The 13,904-nt window shown below is 38.7% G+C and overlaps 1 long non-coding RNA gene across 1 annotated transcript; it reads left to right on the top strand.

Annotated features, from left to right (window-relative positions):
* The first annotated feature begins 8,614 nt into the window (after window positions 1–8,614).
* Window positions 8,615–9,218, top strand: LOC136487362 (uncharacterized). The gene is made up of 3 exons (XR_010767228.1): window positions 8,615–8,751; window positions 8,841–9,023; window positions 9,112–9,218. It is a non-coding gene; the product is annotated as an uncharacterized lncRNA (long non-coding RNA).
* Window positions 9,219–13,904: the final 4,686 nt, after the last annotated feature.

The raw sequence follows: 13,904 nt of genomic DNA on the forward strand, positions 1-13,904 counted from the left end.
CAATCGATGTGATGCACCTGACAAAGAATCTTTGTGTGAACCTGTTAGGATTCATGGGTGTGTACGGGAAGCCAAAGGATTCACTTGAAGCACGCCAGGACTTGCAGTGCATGAAAGAACGAGACAACCTTTATCCAGAGAAGACAGGTGATGGACGTCATTACTTAAGTCCTGCTAGCTACACGCTTAGCAAAGAAGAGAGGGACAGCATGTTCGAATGTCTAAGCAGCATCAAGGTCCCATCGGGATTCTCCTCCAATATAAAGGGTATAATAAATGTGCCAGATAAAAAATTCCTAAACTTAAAGTCCCACGACTGCCACGTGCTTATGACGCAATTGCTTCCAGTTGCTTTAAGAGGAATTCTACCTCCACATGTACGTCTAGCCACCGTGAAGCTATGTGCATTTCTCAATGCAATTTCTCAGAAGGCAATCAATCCAGTGGAACTAGCTACTCTACAGAATGATGTGGTTCAATGTCTTGTCAGCTTTGAGTTGGTGTTCCCTCCATCCTTCTTTAATATCATGACACACATCCTAGTTCATTTGGTGAAGGAGATTAGTATTCTTGGACCTGTGTTCTTACATAACATGTTCCCCTTCGAGAGGTTTATGGGAGTCTTGAAGAAATATGTGAAAGTCCGTTCTAAGCCTGAAGGAAGCATCGCCCAGGGCTATGGAACAGAGGAGGTCATTGAGTTCTGTGTTGACTTTATTCCTGACATTGCCCCGATTGGCGTTCCCGAATCACGACATGAGGGGAGACTCAGTGGTAAAGGAACTTTAGGGAAGAAAACATATATCGGCATGGAAGACGATTATTTCAATAAAGCACACTACACAGTTCTTCAGAACTCGTCATTGGTGCATCCGTACATCGAGATACATAAGGAGTTCTTACGATCCAAGTTTCCAGGGAAGACTGAAGCTTGGATTAGGCGTCAGCACATGGAAAGTTTCAGTGGTTGGTTGCGAAAAGAATGTCAAGGCGATGACAATATTGATGAGCAACTGTATTTGTTGGCTAGGCAGCCATCGTGGCATATCCTCACGTACCAAGGGTACGAGATAAATGGGAATACATTTTACACAGTTGCCCAAGATAAAAGGAGCACCAATCAAAATAGTGGTGTTCGCATAGATGGCACAGATCCAAATGGGAATATACAAACATATTATGGCCGCATAGAAGAGATATGGGAACTAGACTACGCACCTAATTTTAAAGTCCCTTTGTTCCGGTGCCAATGGGTGAAGCTGACCGGAGGAGGGGTAATAGTCGACAAAGAGTATGGAATGACAACAGTGGACCTCAACAATATTGGATACAAAGAGGAACCATTCGTCCTTGCTGCCGATGTGAGTCAGGTGTTCTATGTGAAAGACATGTCTACAAAATCAAAGAGAGGAAAAAACGAAGACATCAACTCAATGATCAATGAGCCAAAGCGCCACATAATTCTTTCTGGGAAAATAAATATAGTAGAAATTGAAGACAAGTCAGACATGTCAGAAGATTACGAAAGAAATGTCCGAATTCCACCCTTCATAGTGAAGAAAGATCCAAGCATCATGTTAAATGATGAAGACACTCCATGGTTACGACAAGATCATAACCAAGGGTCATACGTCAAGAAGAAATTCACTGTTGTGCCTGCATGATACAACGATGCATGTTTAATATATTATGTTTTAGAGACGGATATTATGTAATATGTTATGACTTCACAATCCTTATATAGGCCATTTTTTCATTTGAGATCTACAATTGTTGTTTTGGTCAACTTTCCATTTGAGAAAGTTTGGACGGTTCAAATTTGTGATTTTTAAATTTCGACGCCTACAAACTAGTTTTCGGAACCCTAGATTGTCTAAAATTGAAAAGTTTTGAATACCAAGTTTGTTCATATCATCAATATATACAATCCTTATATAGGCCATTTTTTCATTTGAGAAAGCTTGAACAAAATGTAGTTCAATTTTCACAAGTGTGTGACAGTTTTAGAAAGTCTATATGAGATTCAAGAAGTTGTGACTAGTGTTTGATAAAAATTTCTCAAATGGGAAAATGAGCTATGTAACAATTGTAGATCTTGCTGAGATGATCAAACTTGGTATTCAGGGTTTTTTCATCTGAGGTCATTTAGTGTCTCATTTGAGCAAGTTTGACCAAGTCAAATTTGGTCAAATGAAAAAACAACACTTTGACTCTAGTATTATGGACTCTAAATGACTTCGAATTGAAAAGTTTTGAATACCAAGTTTGTTAAACTCAAAAAGATCTACAATTGTTGTTTTGGTCAACTTTCCATTTGAGAAAGTTTGGATGGTTCAAATTTGTGATTTTTAAATTTCGACGCCTACAAACTAGTTTTCGGAACCCTAGATTGTCTAAAATTGAAAAGTTTTGAATACCAAGTCTGTTCATATCATCAATATCTACAATCCTTATATAGGCCATTTTTTCATTTGAGAAAGCTTGAACAAAATGTAGTTCAATTTTCACAAGTGTGTGACATAGTTTTAGATAGTCTATATGAGATTCAAGAAGTTGTGACTAGTGTTTGATAAAAATTTCACAAATGGGAAAATGAGCTATGTAACAATTGTAGATATTGCTGAGATGATCAAACTTGGTATTCAGAGTTTTTTCATCTGAGGTCATTTAGTGTCTCATTTGAGCAAGTTTGACCAAGTCAAATTTGGTCAAATGAAAAAACAACACTTTGACTCTAGTATTATGGACTCTAAATGACTTCGAATTGAAAAGTTTTGAATACCAAGTTTGTTAAACTCAAAAAGATCTACAATTGTTGTTTTGGTCAACTTTCCATTTGAGAAAGTTTGGACGGTTCAAATTTGTGATTTTTAAATTTCGACGCCTACAAACTAGTTTTCGGAACCCTAGATTGTCTAAAATTTAAAAGTTTTGAATACCAAGTTTGTTCATATCATCAATATCTACAATCCTTACATAGGCCATTTTTTCATTTGAGAAAGCTTGAACAAAATGTAGTTCAATTTTCACAAGTGTGTGACATAGTTTTAGATAGTCTATATGAGATTCAAGAAGTTGTGACTAGTGTTTGATAAAAATTTCTCAAATGGGAAAATGAGCTATGTAACAATTGTAGATCTTGCTGAGATGATCAAACTTGGTATTCAGAGTTTTTTCATCTGAGGTCATTTAGTGTCTCATTTGAGCAAGTTTGACCAAGTCAAATTTGGTCAAATGAAAAAACAACACTTTGACTCTAGTATTATGAACTCTAAATGACTTCGAATTGAAAAGTTTTAAATACCAAGTTTGTTAAACTCAAAAAGATCTACAATTGTTGTTTTGGTCAACTTTCCATTTGAGAAAGTTTGGATGGTTCAAATTTGTGATTTTTAAATTTCGACGCCTACAAACTAGTTTTCGGAACCCTAGATTGTCTAAAATTTAAAAGTTTTGAATACCAAGTTTGTTCATATCATCAATATCTACAATCCTTATATATGCCATTTTTTCATTTGAGAAAGCTTGAACAAAATGTAGTTCAATTTTCACAAGTGTGTGACATAGTTTTAGATAGTCTATATGAGATTCAAGAAGTTGTGACTAGTGTTTGATAAAAATTTCTCAAATGGGAAAATGAGCTATGTAACAATTGTAGATCTTGCTGAGATGATCAAACTTGGTATTCAGAGTTTTTTCATCTGAGGTCATTTAGTGTCTCATTTGAGCAAGTTTGACCAAGTCAAATTTGGTCAAATGAAAAAACAACACTTTGACTCTAGTATTATGGACTCTAAATGACTTCGAATTGAAAAGTTTTGAATACCAAGTTTGTTAAACTCAAAAATATCTACAATTGTTGTTTTGGTCAACTTTCCATTTGAGAAAGTTTGGACGGTTCAAATTTATGATTTTTAAATTTCGACGCCTACAAACTAGTTTTCGGAACCCTAGATTATCTAAAATTTAAAAGTTTTGAATACCAAGTTTGTTCATATCATCAATATCTACAATCCTTATATAGACCATTTTTTCATTTGAAAAAGTTGTAGAACCAAAAATACTACATTTTCTTTATTTTTATAGGTTCAACAAAAATTTCCTGTCAATTTTGGTCAAAAACCGAGAAAAAATTGAAACATTGACGTTACAATAATGTGATAATAAATTTCCTATCGAATAATATTAGTTTTATTAATTTTAAGTTACAAATATATTTTTGCATTAACAAAATACTTAGTATTAGTCACATTTATATTCTATATTCATAAAAGAAATTAAAAACTTTAGGTTACAAAATTTTCCTATTTACAATAAATAATTAGTTAATCAATAGAATTTTTTAAAATAAATATTGCAAAGTATTGAAGTTGCTATGGAATTAATTGATTAACCTAGTATTAAACAAAATCAAAATCCTAGGTCTTTCCAAGTACGCTGGCGGGTTGGCAAAATTTTCAGGCCTTCAGTCCCGGCCCAGACCAAGAACCGGGACTAAAGGGTGGGCGGCAATTTCGGTGCCCGCCCAAAATACTTTTAGTCCCGGCTAGTAATACCAACCGGGACTAAAAACCCTTTAGTCCCGGCTTGTAAGGCGAGCCGGGACTAAAGGGTTGTGCCTTTAGTCCCGGTTGAGATTACCAGCCGGTACTAAATGACCTTTAGTCCCGGCTGGTGTTACCAGCCGGGACTAAAGGGTACCGGCCTATATATATCGACTTGTTCTGTTCATCTTCGATCTCGCGCGTCGTCTCTCCGATCCCGTCTCCGCCGCCGCACCCGAGCTCGTCCTCGTCGTCGCCGAGCCCCGCCTCGTCGTCGATCCCGGCCTCGTCTGCCGTCGTCGAGCCCCGCCCGGCGGCCGTCGAGCTCGCCCGCACGCCCGGCCTCGTCTGCCGTGTCGTCGAGCCCCGCCCACCCCGCCTCCGTCGAGCTCTCGCCCGCCCGCCCGGCCTCATGATCTCAGCTGCCGTCGTCGAGCCCCGCCCGCCCAGCCTCGTCTGCCGTCGTCGAGCCCCGCCCGCCCGGCCTCGTCGTCGAACTCGCCCGCCCGCCCAGCCTAGCTCGCTGCCGTCGTCGATTATAATGTTGGATTTTTAATTGTTTTTTAGATAATACTAATAAATAATATTTAGTAGTTTAGTTAGTTTTTAGATAGTTTTTGATATATGTTAGTTAGATTTTTTAGTTAGTTAGATTTATTAGATAATTGATATATGTTACTTAGATTTTTTAGTTAGTTAGATTTATTAGATAATTGATATATGTTAGTTAGATTGTTAGTTGATATATGTTAGTTTTTTAGATAATTTTTTAGTTAGTTAGAATTTTTAAAATGTATTATCTATTACTAGTTTATCTAATTTCATGTTAGATTTATTTAATTGGATTTAGTAATTATATATTCTATCTCTCTCTCTCTCTATATATATATATCTAGAGAGAGATTCTATATGTGTATACATATGTACTTAATTATTTCTATATGTATATATACATGTACTTATTTTCATAAGTTGAGAGAGAGAGAGAAAATTGCATCTAGAGAGACATTCTATGTGTTATCACATGCATATCTAGAGATATAGACATATGGACTTATTTCTATGTGTTGAGAGAGAGAGAGAAAATATATTGTATCATTCTATGTGTATATATATACATGTACTTATTTCCATGTTTTTGGATCGAAAGTGTTTTTGATTCGATTCCAAAGCCTATACCTTATGTAATTCTTATGTTTATCCTTATGAAATATTATGTGTTATTATATTTAATTGGATTTAGTAATTCTATATGTGTTATCACATGTACTTATGTTATGTACCATAATAATTCTATCTATGTGTTATCTTGAAGATACAAATGGCTGCTCCGGATGATAACTTGAGTGATGACATAATGGCGGATATTATCAACGCCGGCACCAATGTGGATGTAGATGACACGAGTCAGTACTTTGCTGATTATGAGGATATCCTGAATATGCCGGTGGTTGAAGATCAACAAATTGTCGCGCAAGAAAATACTGGCGAGGTATATTCGATTATCTATCATCTCTTATAGATGCATGCGTACGTATATTTGTTGTTAATCATTGTGTTTCTACTCATGTAGCCGGTCTCTGGATCTACATCAACCACCGACAAAAGTAGGAAAGTCCGAGGGCCAAAAAAGCCATTAGAGGGCCGTTTCATAATATCAGAATTCGACACCGACACCGGCAAACCATTGGGACCACATGCTCAGACATATGTCAATCAATGTGGGTTCATTGTAAGGGATAGGATCCCAGTTAGTGCTCGTGAATGGAAGCAGAAGATATCCGCTCCTAATGTTAGTTTTGTATCTGATCGTGATAAGAACCTAGCTTGGAGAGATATCACTCAGCATTTCACATTACAAGCAGATGATGCTTTGAAGGAGCTAGTGAGGGATTGGACAATGAAGAAGATGGCAACATTGTTCCAGAGTTGGAAGAAGACATTGTATAAAAAGTTTATCTTGAAGAATGCTACGCCGAATTTCAATGCTAAGGCGTTTGTCAAGTTGGAGTCCCATTGGGATGCCTTCGTAGAATACAAGACATCTCAAGACAGTGAGGAACGTGTGATGAGGAATCGGCAGAATGCCCGACAGAAGCAATACCATCATCGCATGGGATCAGGTGGTTATAGGAGTGCTATTCCCAAGTGGCAGAACCTAGAAGCAGAGATTACTGCCAAGGGAATCATACCTGAAACAATAGAAAAGAACTGGCCTCAACGCGCGAAGAATTGGTTCTACGCTCATGGGGGAAGCCTAGACCCAGACACTGGCAAGCTAATTTTCGGCCAAAAAATTGAGAGAGCAACACAGAGACTAGCTCGTGCTAGGGAAGAAGCTGATAGTGGTGTTTTCAAGCCCAACAGAGAGAAGGATGAATTAACATATGCCCTAGAGAATCCCGAACACGGTGGTCGAACAAGAGGCTATGGGGCGGTTCCGTGGCTACACGCATTCCCAGCAGACAAGGATACCTACAGAAGCCGCCAGAGAAAGAAGGATGAGGAGGCAGAACGAATTCGTGCATTGGAGCAATTTGTTGATGAGTCACGACAAGCATTGCTTGAATCACGTGAACGAGAAAAATCTCTTGAGGCAAGAATGCAGGAGGAGATCAAGAAGCAAGTGCAGCTAGCAATGAGTCAAATGCAATCGCAATCAACACTGGGAGTCACCATTAGCCCCGTTGGTCAGATGAAAAGCAGTTGTGCTTCTACGGAGCTGCCAGTTATTCAAGACGATGCTGGGTTGCGCTTCCCTGTTGATGACATTACCGAGCCTCTAACAAAATGTGAGCTGCACATTCCAGATGGTAATGCATCAATCATGGTTGCTGTCGGGGTTGTATCTCCAATAGACCGAACGAAGACACCAAGAATCCATGGGTCAGTTATTCAACCTGGATATGCTAGCGTCTCGGTCGATAGAGTGCTCAAAGGTTACAGCAATGTTCCTCTTGACATTGAAGGCGGTGATGGGGAGAAGACACTAGGAGAAATAGAGAAGACATTTATTCAATGGCGCAAACGCTTCATCATCATTCCTGGGGCGCCACCGCTTCCCCTACCTCACCCTAGGTACGAATGAAAGTGAATGAAATATTATTTTCTATTAATTTTCTATTGGCTTCAAAAATAATTGACACACAAATTGTTTTTATAGCAGGGTCTCTCCCCAGCCTAGCCTAATCATTCATTCCCCATCTCATCACAGCGTCGCGGGGGGCGAGACGACTTCATCCCCACGGCGATCGCCAACTCCTACACCGGCCCTATCACCTCCACAACGATCTCCAACTCCTACACCGGCCCCACCGCCTCCACAACGATCTCCAACATCTCCACGCCGGTCTCCACCAACACCGGCCTCATCGCCTCCACGCCGATCTCCAACACCGCCCCCACCCCCTCCACAGCGACGCACTACAAAGACGTCTAAGGTCCCGGCGGCAAAGAAGACCCCGAGAAAAAGAGTTATTTCTCAAGAAATACTTCCTGAAAAGACTGATGAGCAAATAGCAGCTGAAGAAGACAAAAAAGTAAAAGATTTTTTTATAGATATAAAAAACAAGAGTCAAGCAAAGCTTAAGGAGAAGCCGTACTTTTACATACCACGAGATGTGCTGAGGCAGAAGGTCGATGCTCACAAGAAAAAGATGATTGAACTTCGTAAGCCTTCGCCACTATCAGACTATGATTGCTCCCTCGTAAAGTCACATGATGCAGATAAGAAAAGGAAAAGAGCATCAGGGAAGGATGTCCCACAGCTCGGACAACAGAAGCAACCAATGCAAAATCTTGTTGTTGCTAATGAATATGGTTCCAACATAGAAGTCTATCGACCAGACAACTCTGGAGAAGTGTCGGTTCAAGCCCTTAATGCTTTTTTTAAAGATACTGGTTTAACCTTGGATCAATTGACGGGCAAAGCTCCAATCCAGAACCTAGAAGTTGATACCTGGAAGACTTATAAATATGGCAAAAGTCTGTACAACCCTGCGGCTCTGAATGAATTGGGTACGCAAATGTACTTGCTCAACAAGTGGTACATGCAGGCGTGTGGCAGGGGTGAGCAGTGGATCTTTGTCAGATTTAGAGACCATCATTACTTCCGTGGCGATGACATCTTACATATTAGTTTCGAAGAATTGCATCAACTATTCCACTTGGACGCTCTGGACAAATCAATCATTAGCTCCTTTTGTTTGTAAGTGATTCTTACTTTTATTTAATAAACTCACTTCCATGCGTACGTGTATATAATTATCCTCACATGTAACTTATATTTATATACAGATTCCAGATGTCAGAGCTCCAAAGAATACAAGACACCAGTGTTGGCTTCATTGATCCTTATATCGTATTCAAAACCGGTATTATTATCAAGGAGCGATGGGTATCTGGAGCACAGGAGAATATCATGATGTTCTTCATGAAGCAGCACGACAAGACAACAATACTTTTCCCGTACAACTTTGAGTAAGTGTTAATAATAATGTAGTCTACACATTTTATGTAATATCAATACAACTTATATGCATGTACGTGTGTGTATAAACCAATGCAGTTTTCACTGGATACTCATTGTCATTGAGTTAAACTCAAGTCGGTTACTAATCTTTGACTCGTTGAGAAAAGAACGGGCACTATACCAAGATATGATAGACATTATCCAGGGGTAATTTCGATCTCTCGCGCATAACTATTATTGAATAGACTTTACCATAATTTATTAACGATCGTACATTATTGGTCGCACAGGGTTTGGAAAGAGTTTATTCGGCAACATCGCAAGGATTGCAAGGCACCACTTAATGTAGTTGAAATACCAGTAAGTTGTACTATATACACTTCCCCACGTGTTTAATTACTATATCGTACTTCAATTTACGTGTGAGATGATGAGAATAATCTTCTTCTCGTACAGTGGTGTTTGCGGCAGGAACCAGGTAATAACTTGTGTGGATACTACGTTTGTGAATTTATCACTGCGCACATAAGAAGAACTCCTGAAGATGTCCTCAGAGTACGTATATATCAATTTTTATTTATTTTTAAATGAATATATATACATATATGTGTATTAATACTTTTTCTTTTATTTCAAATGCAAGACTGAATGGTTGAAACGAAGGGTCATGCAAAAAGACCATCTGAAAGCAGTTCAAGAGTCAATAGCAGGATATCTTCTAGAAAAAGTGCTAAATCCCAACGGCGAGTTCTACTTTGATCTTAAGGAATAAATGATGTAAATTAAATGTTTATTGATATCGTTATTTTCGAGAACAAGATTATGAAAGTGTTGTATATATACATATATATATATATATATCTATAATATATATAGTTTCATACTTTATTCGAATATAATAATGCTCAAGATGAGAATTAGATGTAATTATATGCATGCGTGTATTTATATTAGCAACGTAGAATACGTACATAAAAACATATTATATATTAAACAAATACGTGTAACTGAACTAAAAACAAATTAAACAAAAAAAAAGAAAAAGAAAAGGAACCTTTAGTCCCGGTTGGGGTTACCAACCGGGACTAAAGGGTGAACCATTAGTCCCGGTTGGTAACCCCAACCGGGACTAAAGGGTGCGCCAGGTTCGCTCGGCTGGAGGGCCTTTAGTCCCGGTTGGTGTTACCAACCGGGACTAAAGGTCCCTCTTTAATCCCGGCTCGATGACCCGGGACTGAAGGTTCCACCTTTAGTCCCGGGATCGTTGTCCCGGCGCGGTAACCGGGACTAAAGGCTGTTACCGCCCGGGACAACATGTCCATTCTGTAGTAGTGTCCAACTTTTGCATAACCTTCTAAGTTGCAAAATGATGGAGGTTGAACTTTCGCATCCGAGTTCAAGTCGAATATCTCCCAGCAACTCACAATTTTTAGGTTATTTCTATTACTTAATGGTGTTATTCTTTGAATGGCTGGAGAAGACCCAGTAGTAATAGTCTCCAGATTTTGCCTCACACTGCTTTAATATTGCAATTTGTATCTAAACATCAAAACTGGGGAGCAAATGAATTAGAACAACAAGCATTTGCCTATGATACACTACTGTGCAGAATACACATGCCTTGTCAGCCCATCATGTATCCTAGAGCCGGCAGTGATCCGGATTCACTGCCGGGTCACATAAGCCTAGGATCTCAATAATGATTAAGATATTGAAGACCTCTGTGTGTCTGGTTGCGTACAATATCGTACAAATTTAATCCTTTGTTGCTTGTTGAAATAAAATATATACAGTTTTACTCCACTAGGGTTCACCGGAACTAAACTAACGGTTCTGGCTTAGTCAACAGCTGCCAGCATTACTTTGGGTTTTAATATTGGCAATAACCAACATTACTATCGCAGGCTCTAAACTGAGTAAATCTAACTTTCTATGTTTGCATCGAGTGCTTTCCAGAAAAATATTACTGTTTCACATGAATCGCTAGAATAAATTTCAAGCAAACGCTCAGTTTACTACTGCAGGAGTCCACCGGAATAAAATGTTGGGTCTGTTTTCCGTTTCTGGTGTGGTTTGCTTTCTGCTGCTTGTGTGGCCATGGCTCAGCAGCTCGCGCGTGAACTGACACTACACGGCGACGTCGACCCCTGTGTTAACGCGCTATTACTGTACAGCCTCCTCTAGGAGCACGGCGAGCCGCTCCAGCATGGCGTGGGCTGAAGGTCAGGTGTCTAAAGGATGTCCAGTTTTTAGGCAACTGAGCAATAGGAGATGTGTTTGATTAAACAAATCACTTGGAATTTCAACCTTGAAACGTTGAAATTTAAACTCTTAAACTCAAAATATTTTCAAAGTTGTACTTTACCTTGAACATTTTTAGATTGGACTGGTTATATTAGCTGAAATATTTATAGAATTTGAATCCTTTGACTGCATAAGCGATTTAAGGTCAGCTTATCTTTCGGTCTGACATGAAATTGGATGGCACATGGTTTTGTATGGTGTATGGCAGTCTCTATCATCGTTGATCCAAAGCAAAAGTGTATAGGCTCTAATTGACATACTTTTTTATATAGACAATACAATTTTCTTTTAATAATAGTGAATAATATTAGTGGCGTGCACTAAACAATATCTTTGACTCGATACATTTATTACCTCTGACTCGATACATTTATTACCATTGCTATTATTTTTTTTTGTAGCACCCGGTTTTAAGAATAAAACCAGATACACACCATATATGAGGTCAGAAAGTCAAATCTCACATATAGCTACAAATAATGGTAATATCAAAAGACAATGCCTAAATACATAGCGTATTAGTATAAAGATTATAACCTCAGAGTATAGACAGCGGAAAGACAACTCCGATCTTCAGGCGAAGACTCCAAATCCACAGGGACAACTGACTGGTTGATCACAAGCCTAATTCCTCCAAACTCTAGCAATCGGGTACCCATCTGGGATTTTTATCCAAATATTTGAAAAATATATAACAAGCGTAAGTACATGTCGTACTCAACAAATATAACATGGGGTTCATGAGGCTCAAAAGGCTGATACTGGTTTTACTGCGATTAGCTTTTAATTGTCATAATTTTAGCATATGAGTAGCAACAAGTTTATCACAAGTCCATATAAACACATGATCAGGTAAACATGAATAATGAATACCATAAACAATTAACCATTAGTGAGCATCTTCATCATCCATTTCATTAGTGTTCATCATCTATTCCGTAAATGTTTCAAGGCCGCTCGTGACCGTGAGCACGGCTGATATACCAGTTTTACACTCTGCAGAGATTGTACACTTTAACTGTGAGTCATGATTTAGCCTTTCGCCCGAGGCGGCCAACCTCTTGACCCACTACCGAGGAAGGTCTACAGGGTTCACTATGAAGCCTTTCAAAGGTTCGTCTAACAAGTTAGGGCCATTAGATTCACTCGGCAAAACAGATATAGAGCCCCCCCCTTCCCGATGGCACAATGATGCGCAGCCTATACTCAAGGGGACAGAGGCCGCACTATACCCGATTCGTCAAGCCATTCTTACGCCAATAAAGGTAACCACTAACCAAAACTCACTTTCTAACTTGGTAAATCATTGAGATGTTCCGAGTCTCCATTGAATCAACTATAAATGTTCAATATCTCCTTCCTATGTCATCCATACCAACCCATCCTAGGTATGTTGAAGATTATACCCCCAATTGATAATAGCTCAAAGAGAAGGTCAATTCTTGATGAATACATCAGTTACTTGTAGATGACCCAACAAATTTATCCATCTGCGTTGGATGATGATCTCTCATCCAGAGGCATAACCTATACTTCCAAGTGAAACTCCAGAGCATATGAAACCTTCGTCTTGCAACTTCTTTAGCTTGGCTACCCCCCTTAAGAAAAGATAAACTAAGGGACACCAAGCATAGCTTGCACATTCTTTTAGATGAGCTAACTAGTATCAAGATGTTCTGACATCCCAACGATACTCTTGTGTATGGGCAAGAACAAGAAACCTAAAATTCCTCGTGAGATGAAAAACAACAGCACAATAAAACAGATGTAACTCTTATTCTGTTAATCCAATGATATTGTAGCTTATACCGTTGGAAATCTTATCAAATTCTCCACAACTTCCTTATAGAACACTTTTCCAAATTCTATAGTTTACTTGGTCAAAAATAGTGCACAAGAGAAACTGCTCCAAGTTCCAAACAGCACAAATGCATCACCTTGTGATTTTCGTATCTCCATAACCAAAATAGCTATCAAGCTGATTCTTGCGCTCAGAGAAAGATATTGAAGTCTACTATTGTCCAAAATTTTCTCATGATTTTTTCTCATCCAAGATTAGAGATATAAGACGAAGGGTGCAGGCTGCTCCGAAAAGACAGGATAGATGAAACAGAAGAATACCATATCCCAACTATTTATTTCACTAATCCTTATACCTTAGGCCTATAAGCTAAATGAAATTGTGGGAACACCTAACAAGGTCATTGCAATCATTACAAAGATGCAAAACAATCATAAGGATTATGACAATTCAACAAGCAATAAAGATGCACAATTCAATCATGGACTCAACTTGCGATACTATCATCCTTATTGTACTAGGGGTAACAACCCTAAGACTCATCTTCAGATTACGCAAGAAGGTGATGAGGAATAGTTCTAAAAGCATATCAAATCAAGGAGTAAAGATGAGAACAAAGACTTTAAAATAAGCACCAAGGTAGAGATGAATAGCAAGGGTAGAGATATAGTAGAGAAAAAATATCAAGGTTCATAGAGCAAGGGTTTTATAGCAATTTCAAAACCTTAAGACGGGCAATTTCTAGCTAGGCTTGCGTCCTACAGTCAGCATTGCTCTGATACCA

The sequence above is a fragment of the Miscanthus floridulus genome, chromosome 10 (genome assembly GCF_019320115.1).
Source record: "Miscanthus floridulus cultivar M001 chromosome 10, ASM1932011v1, whole genome shotgun sequence".
Taxonomy (NCBI): domain Eukaryota; kingdom Viridiplantae; phylum Streptophyta; class Magnoliopsida; order Poales; family Poaceae; genus Miscanthus; species Miscanthus floridulus.